We start from the raw sequence: 13339 nt of genomic DNA, 5'->3' as shown, positions 1-13339 counted from the left end.
CCTCCTCCCTGCTTGTGCTCCTGTATCTCTGTGTCTCTCCCTCTAATAAATAAATAAAATCTTTAAAATTTTTTTAAAAAGGGGAGTTTGGTCCTTGACGTCAGTTGCTAATCAATTCCTTAACTGCCCAACTCAGTTCTGCTCTTTTAAGAAGAAAATGTCCTCTACTGAAGCCACTTTTTCTTGAGTTTTCTGTTACAGTAAACAGGAATCTACCTACGAGAGCCTTCTAGTTCCACAATATTATAACTATAAATCCAGCTTCCTAATCTCATCATACTAACACCATCATTCTTTCACCCTCCTGAAATTCAACTTGTCTTACCTTCCCAAACCAACAGAGCAACTCTTCTCTTATACATACCCCACACTCTTTGTGTCCTTACACATTCTCTGTGTCTACATGGAACACTTTCTTTGTGCTTCATTTCTTCACACTTTCCCCTTTCTTTAGGGCCAGATGCACAGCCCAAGTACTCCAAAGTGCCTTTTCTGAACACTTTTAGCATATAATATTTCTTCCCCATTGATTTCTCTAGTTCTTATAGTTTGTGTCACTTGGTTTATCATAAAATCATAGAATTATAGAACAAGGTTCATCTCGTCAAAAGTGTTGGGTGAGAAGAGATTTCCTCAGATGACATCCTACAATAGAAATCATCAAGTATTATAAAATTTTTGCATCAGGGAGAGTTCGCCATCTTACAAGAATAGCTCATTGCACTACTAGAAATGTCCTCATATTAAAACAAAATGTGACCCTTTGTAACTGCTAGGCATGGGTTCTCTTGGATTTTCTGGGTTGAGTTGTGGCCTCAAATTCCCTTCTGGAGCAGAATTATCTCAAGGACAGAGGCACTGCCTTATTCATATTCATGTCCCCCGCATTTAACACTGTGACTGTCATATCCTAGGCATTCAACATATGTTGCTGAATAAATGACAGATTTGATCCCACCACCATTTCTTATGGGGCTCCAAGTAGATCATGACTCAACACGGATCAAAATTTCTCTTTATAGTTTGTAGAACTGGGAATTAGGCCTCATGTTCAGTCCCTGACAGTTATGTAAAACAAAGACCCATAAGCTCAGGAACCATATTATGGCCATGACTCCCCATGAACATGTGGCAACAGAGAAGGCTAATGGGGCGGAGTGGGAGAAAGCAAACAAACTGAAAGAACAGAGAGAAGCCCTAAGAATAGAAAGCACTGGGACTCTAAGAGAGATTTCAGGTTCTTGTTGCAGTCCCCCATGACGCCTAAGTGCTCAGTCTCGGGGTTCCATAGATGACCCTATGCCAACTGCTGTTTCTCTGCTTAAGCAAGATTGAGAAGGTGTGTTGCTTATAACCAAAAGAATCTTGGCCGAGGCATTCAGCTAACTCAGTATAAGACGAGGTGTGAGTGTTTTGAAAGCTGTGTCTGAAACAAACCAGCTGGAGGCAGAGTGGAATGGAGGAACTACTACCCTTCCCTAGAACGTATTAGAACAACTGAGCAAAATCACACTTCTTGTAGGTCTCCTCCTGCACCATGACTCCTTTCTGCCAGTGTAGGAAAATTGCCCCACACCTTTCCAAAGCAATAAACAGCTGAGCAGACCTGTAGTCATTCCAACCCCCACTTCTCCCTGGAGAGTCTGCATCAACCCCATCCATGGAGGTGCCCCTAAAAGATCAGGCTTCTCTGAGCTCAGAGCACAACTCAGCAGACACAAGCCTTCATAAGGGCAACCCTCAGCCCAAGGGCAACTCTAGCCCTTATTTCCTTCCTTCCCTAGAGCCACTGTCTTCCTTTCTGGTGACTTAGGTGCAATTTTGGAGCACCTAGCCTTATAAAATCTTTATAGGGTGTTGCCAACCCTAACACCATTCAGCTAAAAGACCTAAAAATAAGTGACCATAATGGCAAAATGACTGGCAGCTGGAAAGTCCTGGGACAGACGATACCGACCGGTATTCCTTGCACTGAAACCACATGGGGCATCATATGTCCCAGCAATCATAGAATGCCTTCTGACCTTGATTTATTCATTTACCATTTACTGAGTGTTTTTTCTAGACTTAAACCTCAGTCCATCTCCTTACCAACAGTGTAATCTTGGGCAAGTGTCTTAACATCTCAGCACCTGTGGGACCTCTCCTCCAAGACCCAGATAATAGCGGTACTTTCATCACAGGGTGTTAGTGATCAAGTGAATTAATACATATAAGGTAGCTCGGGGCGCCTGGGTGGCTCAGTGGGTTAAGCCTCTGCCTTCGGCTCAGGTCATGATCTCAGGGTCCTGGGATCGAGTCCCGCATCAGGCTCTCTGCTCAGCAGGGAGCCTGCTTCCTCCTCTCTCTCTCTCTCTCTGCCTGCCTCTCTGCCTACTTGTGATCTCTCTCTGTCAAATAAATAAATAAAATCTTAAAAAAAAATACATATAAGGTAGCTTAAGTTCCTGGAACCCAGCACTGAATAAATGTTAACGTTCATTGGTTGTTAGTTATTCAGTCAAGATAGGCTAGATTATGCTGCAGTAACAAACAAGTCTTAAATCTTAGTGACTTAAAACAACGAAGGGTTCTCTCTCTCATTCTACATGTCTACTGTGGGTTGGCTGGGGAGGGGGCTGTGATCACTATAGTCATTTAGGGATCCAAGCTAACAGAGTCTTACAGTGCTGGTCTCTCAATAAAAGCCTTTAGGGTTTCCCATATCCTAAGGAGAGGGCACTGTTTACTGGGTCTTAAATGCTCCCATCTAAAAGTGACACAAGTCACTGCTCCTGCTCAACAAACCACTGCCAACCACACTGAATCTCAAGAGGGAAAGGAAGCCTAACTCCCCTCTGCACACAGGAGAGTGGCACTAGAAATACCGGGGAGCACTAATAATGTCAACCACAACAATTATTATTACTCTATACCATGCCCCCTGCTAGACATCCACACTCTAATAAGTATGTCACACATTTACATAATTTTGAAAAGATACCTTAATGTAACAAAATCACTGGTTTACACTGGGCATTTGGCTTTAATTTCTCTGCGTGTGTGTGTGTGTGTGTGTGTGTGTGTGTGTGTGTGTAAAGAAAAGAATTCGTTTTTGAGACTGCATCTAGTGAAGATGAAAAATCCAGGTTGTTTAGTTCAGGGATTTTATCACTGGTTTACGCTGGGCATTTGGCTTTAATTTCTCTGCGTGTGTGTGCGTGTGTGTGTGTGTGTGTGTGTGTGTAAAGAAAAGAATTCGTTTTTGAGACTGTATCTAGTGAAGATGAAAAATCCAGGTTGTTTAGTTCAGGGATTTTATCAAACCAGCTGCTTGGTAGCAGGCAGAAAAGCCACCTGGAAAACGCTCTAAACTGACTTGTTATTTGGTAGTAATTTTGAATAATAGATTATTCTCTCTGTACTTGGAAATCCAGTGGACACAAGATTTTTTGTACCCACCACTTCTGCTTTTTGGAAGATATCACTATAAACAGAAAGAGCAATGCTACAACACACTTAGGAGCTCCAATAATGTGCAACAATTTTCTTAAAGCTGCAATAGAAAAAAATCAACTGAAACATGAAAATTTAAAGCCCTATTACCCGCATTTCACTCTGTAACATCCCACTTCCCATCATCTCTAACACGCATCTTAAGTGTGCTAATTGGAAAGGCTCTGCCATGTATACAGCTCTGTTTTCAAGATGACAACTGCTTCTCTTTTATCACTGGGCTCAATACCAAGAGGGGAATCATTTTCAAAATTCAAAGCGTTTTGATCTGGCTTTGTCAGCTGGCTGCCTGTGCTTGGTTGGTATCCTGTCTTAGAGAGAGAAAACATGAACGTTTCAGGTTGGTGGGGCTGAGGCTAAGGGAAAGGAAAGCATCTCTGAATGGTTGGGTGGGAAAAGAGTGTCCTAAGATTAAAAACAAAAGTCAAATAACACTAAAAGCCTGCCAAATTATTTCCTTCCCCCTTTAGGGGGAAAAAACCCCACTAAAGATGCTACAAACATTCACTGAAAAGAAATCATTAACTAATAAATCCCAGAAAGGAACATTCAGGCAGCTAAGTCCCACCCAGGAAAATAAGCCAGCAGACTTGCTCAGTTTACACTCATCTCCTCCAAAATGACAAAAATCTTGGGCAGACGACAGTTGATGTGTGGTCTGGTGACTCAAGCCTATGAAGAACTCTCAAAAAAACAAGATTAATCCATGTTTCTGTGAGTCACTCCATATTAAAGCCACCTCTACCAGACAGAAAAGCAGGATCTTCAAGTTCAAGGGCCCTGAGCCCACGAGAAGGAAGCTTCTTACTTTGTACCCTCCAAATCTGGTGCTTCTAAATGGTTCACACATGTAGGACTAAGTCTAAAGGAAGGACGCCAAACAGTCGAATGAAAATGGCCATGCACATGAGAAATATCGGTGCTTCCCAATGGTGACAAATGGAGTAAGTAGGTATCTGTAGTGGGGAGCACATGTTTGCTTCTCTTTTCACCCAAGTGTTCAGCACGTTGAAGATCTAGCATTTCAACCTAGCAGAGCTTTCTCTAGGATAATATTCAGAGGTCCTACTTTGATCATCCCTTCAACACAACTGCTGGAACAAGCCTAGTGTGTTTACTGGAAGGTCACCAACTTTTCAACACAAGGTTCCTGATGAGGGAACTTTGCACAACTGAAATCACAGGCAAAATTGGTCTATGAGATATCACACACAAGCTAAAGAAAACACATGTTTCATGTTTCTCCAACACAGCTGTGGAGTAAAGCATCTCTATTCTAGATCCACCCAAAGACTATCACTCTCTCCAGATACAAACCGTAAACTGTAAGCTCTTCTGGAAAAACTAAAAAGGAGATCTCAGCTTGTTCTAACCGGTAAGAAGCCCTCAATCTAAAGCAGTAGTTCTAAAGTTTCATTGGTTTCTGTGGAACTCACCCAGGGAGCTTTTTTTTTTTTTTTTTCCCCAAGATTTTATTTACTTAGTTGACAGACAGAGATCACAAGTAGGCAGAGAGGCAGGCAGAGAGAGAGGAGGAAGCAGGCTCCCCACCTAGCAGAGAGCCTGATGTGGGGCTCAATCCCAGGACCCTGGGATCATGATTTGAGCCAAAGGCAGAGGCTTTAACCCACTGAGCCACCCAGGCGCCCCCCCCAGGGAGCTTTTCAAAACACAGACCCTCAGCTGCCCCACAAGGGATTCTGACTGATGCCCCAGGTGACAGAGATGCAGGCCATCCCACCCCACACTTCAAGAACCTCTAGTCTGGTGGTTTTTCCCCAGGGGTGAGGAACTGCAGGCCAATCTGGGTGGACCTCTTTCAGAAGAGAACCTCATGAACGGTAGCAGTCCCAGAACACTCCTTGGTGCTGTAAACAGCAACACAGTCCTCGTCCAGCATGCTAGACACACCCCTCATTTTGAATTACCTGACCTCAGATTTGCCTGGCTCAGTCTCCTGCCTTTCCCTTTTCTACCAACACAACCCATGCTTCCATGTCTGATATCCTCACCTGTCCGATGTCATTCTGGAGAAGCCTGCCCTTACTCCAGGAGCCACAGTGACTCCTCTAGGAAACCTCTGGATGCTCACTAAGTCTCTGAAATTGCCACAACCTGTGTCCATGTGCTCAACCCAGTCATTTCTGATCGATCAGCTCTGCTCCTACCTGGGTTTCTTGTTCACCTAGAACAGAGCCAGAAAGAGATGGAATGATCATATAACCTAGTTATAGTGGAAAGAAAATTCCCCCAACTACTGGGGAACAGGCATGGGGGCAAGGTGTCCTGCTTGCCCCCAAACACACAAAGCATACGTCCCTGAACTTCCAAGTCTCATACTCAACTAAACAAGGAAACAGAGACTTACACAAATAATCGGGCCCCCACAGAAAGTGTGTGTGAATAATGGAAGCAAACAAAATATAGATTCTAGAAGCTCTGTCGATAATCGCCGGCTGGATTCCCACTTCACCATTTAACTATAAATCCATACTCACTAAGGATTGTATCACAGATCATAAATACCTGTTTATATCATGTCACCACGTTCAGAATTGCCCCAGAAAATCATTAACTGGCAAAGAAAGTTTGCAGTTTGGAAGATAGTGGTAATGAAATGCTCCTCTCTCTGCATTTCCTACTCACAGTTGAAAGAACAGAAAGAAATCTCAAAATTATATATATATATATATATATATATATATATATATATTTTCACATGCCATCATAAATATCTACCACCCTCCCAAAGACACGTTGCACGTGCTAATTTATACCAGGCTGCTAACTTTTTGTTTCATGCTATATTGATGGGCTTGACAGTTTTTCGAAGAGTTTATAACTGCAGCAGTGTTGATCTTATTTAAAGAGAATATTAAATCAAATCCCTTGTCATCGGCATAAAATCTCCTATAGCATCAACAAAAGGCGGCAGTTTTTATTGATTCCCTGATACAAAGGACGTATGAAGTGGACTGATGCTGTTCTGCCCTCCCCTCCCCGCACCAAAAAATTCACAATTAAAGCCCCATGAAAACTATTAGTCATTGTAAAGGTCATCATTGACTTTTAATGGCATCCTAAAGGGAAACAATATGTTTCCCTTGAACATCAAGGGCAGAAAAAATAAAATGCTATATTTCCAGGGTGGGTATAGCAGAGAGTACACCGAGAAGCCTTAAATAAATACTTGTTGTATCAAAAGGCAACCTAATAAAGCATAATTCACACCGCTCAATTCACTGTCCACATTCATGATCGGGGAATTTCCAGGGGAACGGCTGATGAAAAATGCATGTGCAAAAGCAGATGTGCTCAGTCTTGCTGAATGAGCCAAAACAGGGAGAGGATCTGCTTCGTGGCCGAGGGTTTTCACTCTTCCAGACCAGAGGAGGGACCACGGACAAACCCAGAAGCAGAAATGTGAGTGGGAGCCGCATTTGCCACACATGGGCAGGTCACTGCCCCCTCAGGACCTCAGCTCCCTCCCCTGTGAGAGGACTGAGTCTGACCTCTTTGATCCCTCTCAGAGCAGCGATAACACACAGACTTATTCTTGCCTGCTAACTTTTGACTAGTGGACTAACATCTCTCTAGATCTCCATTTTCTTCATCCTAAAAGGATGGGAAATAGTACGTGGAGGAGGACTCAGAGTCAGCGCTTGGGCACAGCAGCCAAGACGGCTGTGGTGACGCCAGAGGGAACATGGCAGTAGCCGAGCCAGCTCTTAGCCCCAAAATGTCAAAATCCTCTACCATTCACCTCAAGAACATTGTCAAGACAGCCTCATTGATCATCTATTGACTGACCCAAAACACACTTGTATGTCCTCAGCCAAGGCTCCTATAAAATTTAGACCTCAGCAGGGGTTGGGGATGGTACTTACGAGTAAAGGAGAAAAAGTGCCGTAAATAAAGCCAGGAAGTCAACCATTTAAATTCCATCTATGTTTGCTCACATTTTGGGTTCTTGGTAACTCTTCCAAAAATGTCCTACTCAGAAGGGAATATGTTGTTTTATCAACTGTTTTATTTATCAGTAAGGAATACCTGAGGACCCACTCAGTACAGAGAGCTGCATAAACCAGCTTGAGGAAGCCACCAGAGCAGGGGAAGGTAGTATGCAGTGGGTAAGAACTTGGCCCCGGACTAAAATCACCAGGATTTGAAACCCAGCTACCCAGGTTCTCCACTTGCTAGCTGTGTGACCTTGGACAAGTTAATTAATCTCCTGAGCCACAATATGTGAATCTGCGAAGACTGTAAGAGTATGTTCCTCCCTGGACTACTACAACCAATAAAGGAAGTAGCCCTTGCAAAGTGATAAAGGAAGTAGCCCTTGCAAAGTGCTCCTACCACACCTCTTTTAACCACACCCGACTTCTGCTCACTCCTGGAAGCTCCACACCCGCCTAGGCAGCAGCCCCCTCCGGATCATCATTTACAGGTTTCAAAGTTATTTCCAAGTCAGCATATGAGAACCCAATTTACAATCCCCTCTCACATCTCACCACCACCGAAGCCCAAACAGACCAAAACCCAACTGTTCCTCGAAGTGCTCCTCATCTAAGTGAATGTCCTACCAACTGCCCATCTAGTAGATGGTACCCTACGAGGCTGCTGTTTCTGAAGATCAAGGCAGAACATTGGTAATGCCATGAGTTCCAACTCAATGGTCCCAAGCCAGAAATCTAGATGTCTTCCTGGGCATTGTTTGTTCCTTCAGTGCTGCTGGGTCAAGCCCTGCCAACTGGGCCTCCTCAATGTACTTCCACTTACCTTTTTCATCTCACTGCTACAACCACTCTGTCGTCTGCCTGTCTTGTACAATGTGGCCAACATGAATTCACAAAACCCAAAACTGACATCTCTAGCTTCCTGCTGAAAACACTTTAGTAGCTGTGTGTGGCTCATAAAACAAAGACCAGAAAGCTTTGAGGTTGTGCTTGACCTTACATGTTGCCTTCTCTACCTCCTGAGCCTCATCCCATCCCCCACCTGTTCTCACATTTTAGACCCAGTGACCTCCATCCAGTTCCTGAATGTGTCCAAGACTCTGTTCTTGCTGTTTCCTCTGCCTAGAACCATCTTCTCATCCTATCCTGCTCTCACATCTCAGCACAAACATTGCTCCCGATAGGCCTATTGATGGGAGGACAACTACTCAGCCATTCTTAGACCCTCTGAGAAGGACCCCATATGTTTGATTTAACGCTTTGCTACTACCATCATGAAAGTCATTATTTGGAAGAAAAGACCTTGCATTTCCATGTTGCACTGGGCCACAGAAATTCTGTAGCCAGTCCTGTCTTCATGGGAGCCTTTATGGACTTTCCCAAATGATTCAAATGCACCTTCACAATCCCTCTCAGGGCCATGTACCTACCATCAGTGTCACCTTCCACAGTCGACATTTTTACATTGACTTAAGTGACTGTGAGGGCCTGTCTTCCCCACTGGAACAAAACCACCACGAATCCAGGATCCATGTCTGATTTTTGATTACCACTTCACCCCTGACACCAAGCACACAACAGGCAATCAGTAAGAGCCCGCCGAATAAGCATCTGTATTATTCCCATTGTCATTACTGTTATTACCCTGTGCCATTAAGGCTAAGAGCCAGCAGGGAAGACACAAGAGCTACACAACATGGTAATGGATAGGAACGGAACACGCCCACTGAGAGGGAAGGCTGCGGAGAGCTGGCACAAGCCTTGTCTTGGAGCACAAGTGCATCTAGGGGGCCGGGGGCAGGAGAATGTGGTCCCTCCAATAGAAGGACTGGCGTAACCAGAGCCCGAATAGGAATGGGAGCTCATGGAGGGTGGAATATTCTGGCACAGGGGCTTTGCTGCAGAGCAGAGTCAGTCAAAAGTGGGGAGAGCCTTGAACTTTATACTTTGTGAACGAAGTGTGGAGGCAGTAAAAGCAGTGTTTTAAGGAATTAGAGCAGTTCCCTATGAAGCCTTAAAAAGTGTGAACATTATTACTCAAATAATTGCATAAAGGTGATTTTTCCAGCTATGTACAGAGAGGAAAAAAATAGAAAGAAAACAAAGTTGGAGCACAGTGTAACACCTTTGTCTTTCCTGGAACCATATGTTAAAATGTGCCTAATAGAAATATGCCTTCCTATTATATACAAACGCACGTTAAGCACACTATACTTTTCAAAGTGCTTTCAAACACACTGCATATAAATGGCTCTCAGCCACCTTTGACGCACTCCTCGTCAATTGATCAAGTGTTTGGTCATCTCAGCTGACATCTCCCAGCTGGTACTGCCCTAGAAAGACGTTTCCCAGATGAAAGACACATATGTGTTTCTCCAGAAGGCAGGAACATCTCCTCTGCCGCTCGCTTCATCAAAGACTGATCCTGAAAAAGGTGTTTATTCTACTCAGGCCTGTGGTTGTTACTGCTTAAATTCACCAAGACAAAGGTGAATTTTCGAGAAATAAAAAGAATGCCCTTTAACAAATGAATAATTCACAAGTGCCCACATACTGTGCACCTCTTCAGCTGAACCCAACTGAGCAAAAATGCTCTTATTGTGATGTACAATAAGATCCGAATGTTCAAAAACTGCACTTAACTCATTACTCAGAAATCTGTCCACTGTCCAAAATGGATAGCTCTTTAATTTCAACTCAGAGACAGTAGGAAAAATGGCGTGCCTCTGTTTACACACTCCCTATTTAGAATCAACGTAAATACAGATATATTGTGTTTTCCATCCGAGGCAGATCAAACAACACTACAATCCTGAGAAGCCTCAACATTATTCTGCTCCATCCCCACCATCTCCTATATGAATTCTTGTCATTACATCAATTTAATCCCCTGCCATTTTGGGCCACTGTTCGTCAAGCTGAATGAAAAGCACAATAGCTAGCATTTAATGTGATGGTGCTCCTTTTTCCAACCTGCTTCCTTTCAAGTAAAAGTTTGTGGAACGTACAAAATTTTCTTTACAGCTCATTTGAGATGCATAAACAATCCCAGAGACAGAAAGGAACAAAAATAAGAATTTGCTGTTTCAAGGAGCTGCTTGAGGGAAGCACTGAATTCCGGACCCCCTGTTGATGGCCAGGCCATGCAGGCCACTCTGCCCCCCCTCACTCACTAGGCGAGCCTGAGGCGGCCCAGGCCCTTGCTCTGCCTGATTTGCTGTGTCTCTGTGTCTCCTTGGAAGGGCTCTACCTCTATTGACAATCCCAGAGGGGAAATAGTGCTCCCATCCCCACCCCCCCACCCCGCCATTGGCTGCACCACACAGCCCTCCCCCCGACCCCCACCAACAAACCCCAGCCATACGCTTACTGTTTGTTCCATCTTACCCGCTCCCGCCACTTGCTGGGATGTGGAGCAGTGATGGCCACAGGACAGACCTCTGGGCTAAAGTCACAGGGAATTGAGAGGTGAGAACATATGCTGCACACCCACTCCCTGAAGGGATTCCAGAGCTCAAACAGGTAGAGGCCACAGGCAGTTTGGGGAAAATCCTATTATGTGTCAATGAAGCATAGTGATTCTTGTATAGCCCTAAAATTTACCGAGTGATACCTCTGTCAGCTGGAGGTGCCTTGATGGGGGTGGGGGGTGGTTGGGAAGATAGGTACCGAAAGGAGAGGCATTTTGAAAGCCTGAGACACCAAAGAGAAAAAACCATGGGGTCCAAGAATCCTAAAATGCATTATTTTCTTTAATCTCCATTGCCTAAATAAATCAACTGTGGTTAAGATAGTGGACTTCCGGCACACAACAGAACACCCATGTCCTATAACCACAAGTGATCACTGTTGCCAGTGACTTGAAAGGGGTAGTCAGGACTTCTAAGTTGAACCACCTGTCAAATCAAATACTAGGGGTTAAAAAGGGAACTTCAATAGCTGGCTTACCTTGATCAGTCACCCAGAATCTTCTGGTGATTCTCTGTTGCAGTAACGTTAGTGTACGGAGGAGTCCGCAAAGAGACATGTCTAGTAATTATTAGAGAAAGGAAGAAAATCCATAACCCTCCCAGAAACTTCAAAGATCCTACCCATATTTGCAGAGGAATGTCTCCCCTTACCCAGGGCCATGGACAGCTTGAGAACTAGTCCAGATCTAAAGACACATAAACAATTAACACAAAATGACGTATACGAGATTTCTTGAGGTTTTCGGGAACCTCCTAAGTTGCATGACGGATCTAATCTTCAGGTCAAAGTAGCATGACCCCCCAGACATAAGACAATGTGCCCTCAAAGATAACAGAGATGTCTTAAAACCTCCGTATTTAAAAAAAAAAAAAAAAAATCCCAGTTGTGAGAAAACAGACTCAAATCAGAGTCTGTGGTCTTGTGCATGGCTGAGCTTTCTCACAGCAAATTAGTTATGTCTTTGATAGTCATGCCTCTCCCTCCCTCTCCTTCTAAACATCTGAACTGCAAAAAATGCCACACACGGAGTTTCATTAAGAATTGACGGTCCCAGAGGTCACACAGGGTCTCTGGCTTCCAGGAAAGCAGCCTGTCTGGAATCAATGACCTCAAAGGTCCCTCCCGTCACAACATCAGCTGTCCAGCCCCTCAGGATCCGGGTTCCATGGCACAGCCCCAACCACCCACCAACGTCCAAGCCCAGTTCTACTCGTGACTCTTGCTACCACCAGGCCAAGTGCACTGCCAGCTCAAGTGCCTAGAAATGTCTGTCGTTCCTGGCCTTAACCAGATGTCCTGTCCATACCCGCCACTCACTGTCGCACACGCTCCCACACATTCACCTTAAAGGTTTCTGGAGTCTTGAGTGAAGTAGGGAGTGAGGCATTCTCAATAAACCACAAACATACCTACTTTTTTCTGGCCAGCGAATTCCTTCAGGGGACCACACAGAGGAACAACTTCACATTCTCCAAGCCCCTAAACGTGGCGAGCCTCAGTATTTTTGCACTAAAAAGGATCCCTGGTTCATTTCACAGGCAAGAAAACTGAGGCCCCCAGAAGCTGACTAACCCGACCCTTGGCCTCGCAGAAAACCCATCACTAAACCAGCACTGGAGAGGTAGGCTCTCTGAAAACGGAGAGCTCCTGAGGGACATTGGCCAACAGTATGAGTAAAAAAGGAGTTGAAGCAGAAAGGAATTTGTCTCACACCGGAGTGGGTTGCTGAGGCCACGAGGCCAGCCCTCACCACCTGTCAGCCTCCTACACCTCCCCAGCGCTTCTGCCCGGGGCTGGTGAAAATCCCCACCGGCCCCTCAGAAAACACTGCTCACATGTGGGGACTTGCTTGCCACCCTACACCGAGCAAACAGCCTCCCCAACCCCAGCCCTCGTCTCGGAATCTCAAACCAGCCGTTACAGAGAACGAGCATTCTGTCAAGCCACCTATCCTCCCCGTGGCAAACCTGGGCTCCTGCCTGACCCGGTTCTACGAACCACCTCTCCCCCGAGCCACTGGCGAGCCCCCGTGGCCCCAGTCCTTGGGAACAAGGGCGCACACATCCTGGGGCTTTGAACGCGAGGACACGGGGAAGTGGAAAGGAGGAATCCTCCGGCGGGGCTAGGAGGAAAATCGAACCCTTGAAAATTGCAAAGCAAAAGATGCCAAGAGAGATTCTTCACTGTCACAGCTGCTTACCACAGAAATCTCTCCTCATTTGGGGATGACATCGGCAGCCCTGAATTTTGTCACCAGTCATTCCGCACTTGCTTTAATTATGCAGCACACCAACAGAAATTTTCTTTCTGATCACATAAATCACAGCGCTGCGACACGGGGCTCAATAGGCGCGGCTGGAACAATGTGCTGAGAGCTATCGGCTCCATCGCTCAAGCCCACAAGGTGTATCATTTAG

General features: G+C 45.1%; 1 protein-coding gene across 2 annotated transcripts in view; it reads right to left on the bottom strand.

Annotated features, from left to right (window-relative positions):
- LRMDA (leucine rich melanocyte differentiation associated) overlaps window positions 1-13339 on the bottom strand; it is a 1046803-nt gene that overhangs the window by 675134 nt on the left and 358330 nt on the right. The window lies entirely within an intron of this gene.

Source organism: Mustela erminea, chromosome 14, assembly GCF_009829155.1.
Source record: "Mustela erminea isolate mMusErm1 chromosome 14, mMusErm1.Pri, whole genome shotgun sequence".
In the NCBI taxonomy this organism is placed as follows: domain Eukaryota; kingdom Metazoa; phylum Chordata; class Mammalia; order Carnivora; family Mustelidae; genus Mustela; species Mustela erminea.
This window is presented reverse-complemented; position numbering and strand designations above follow the sequence as displayed.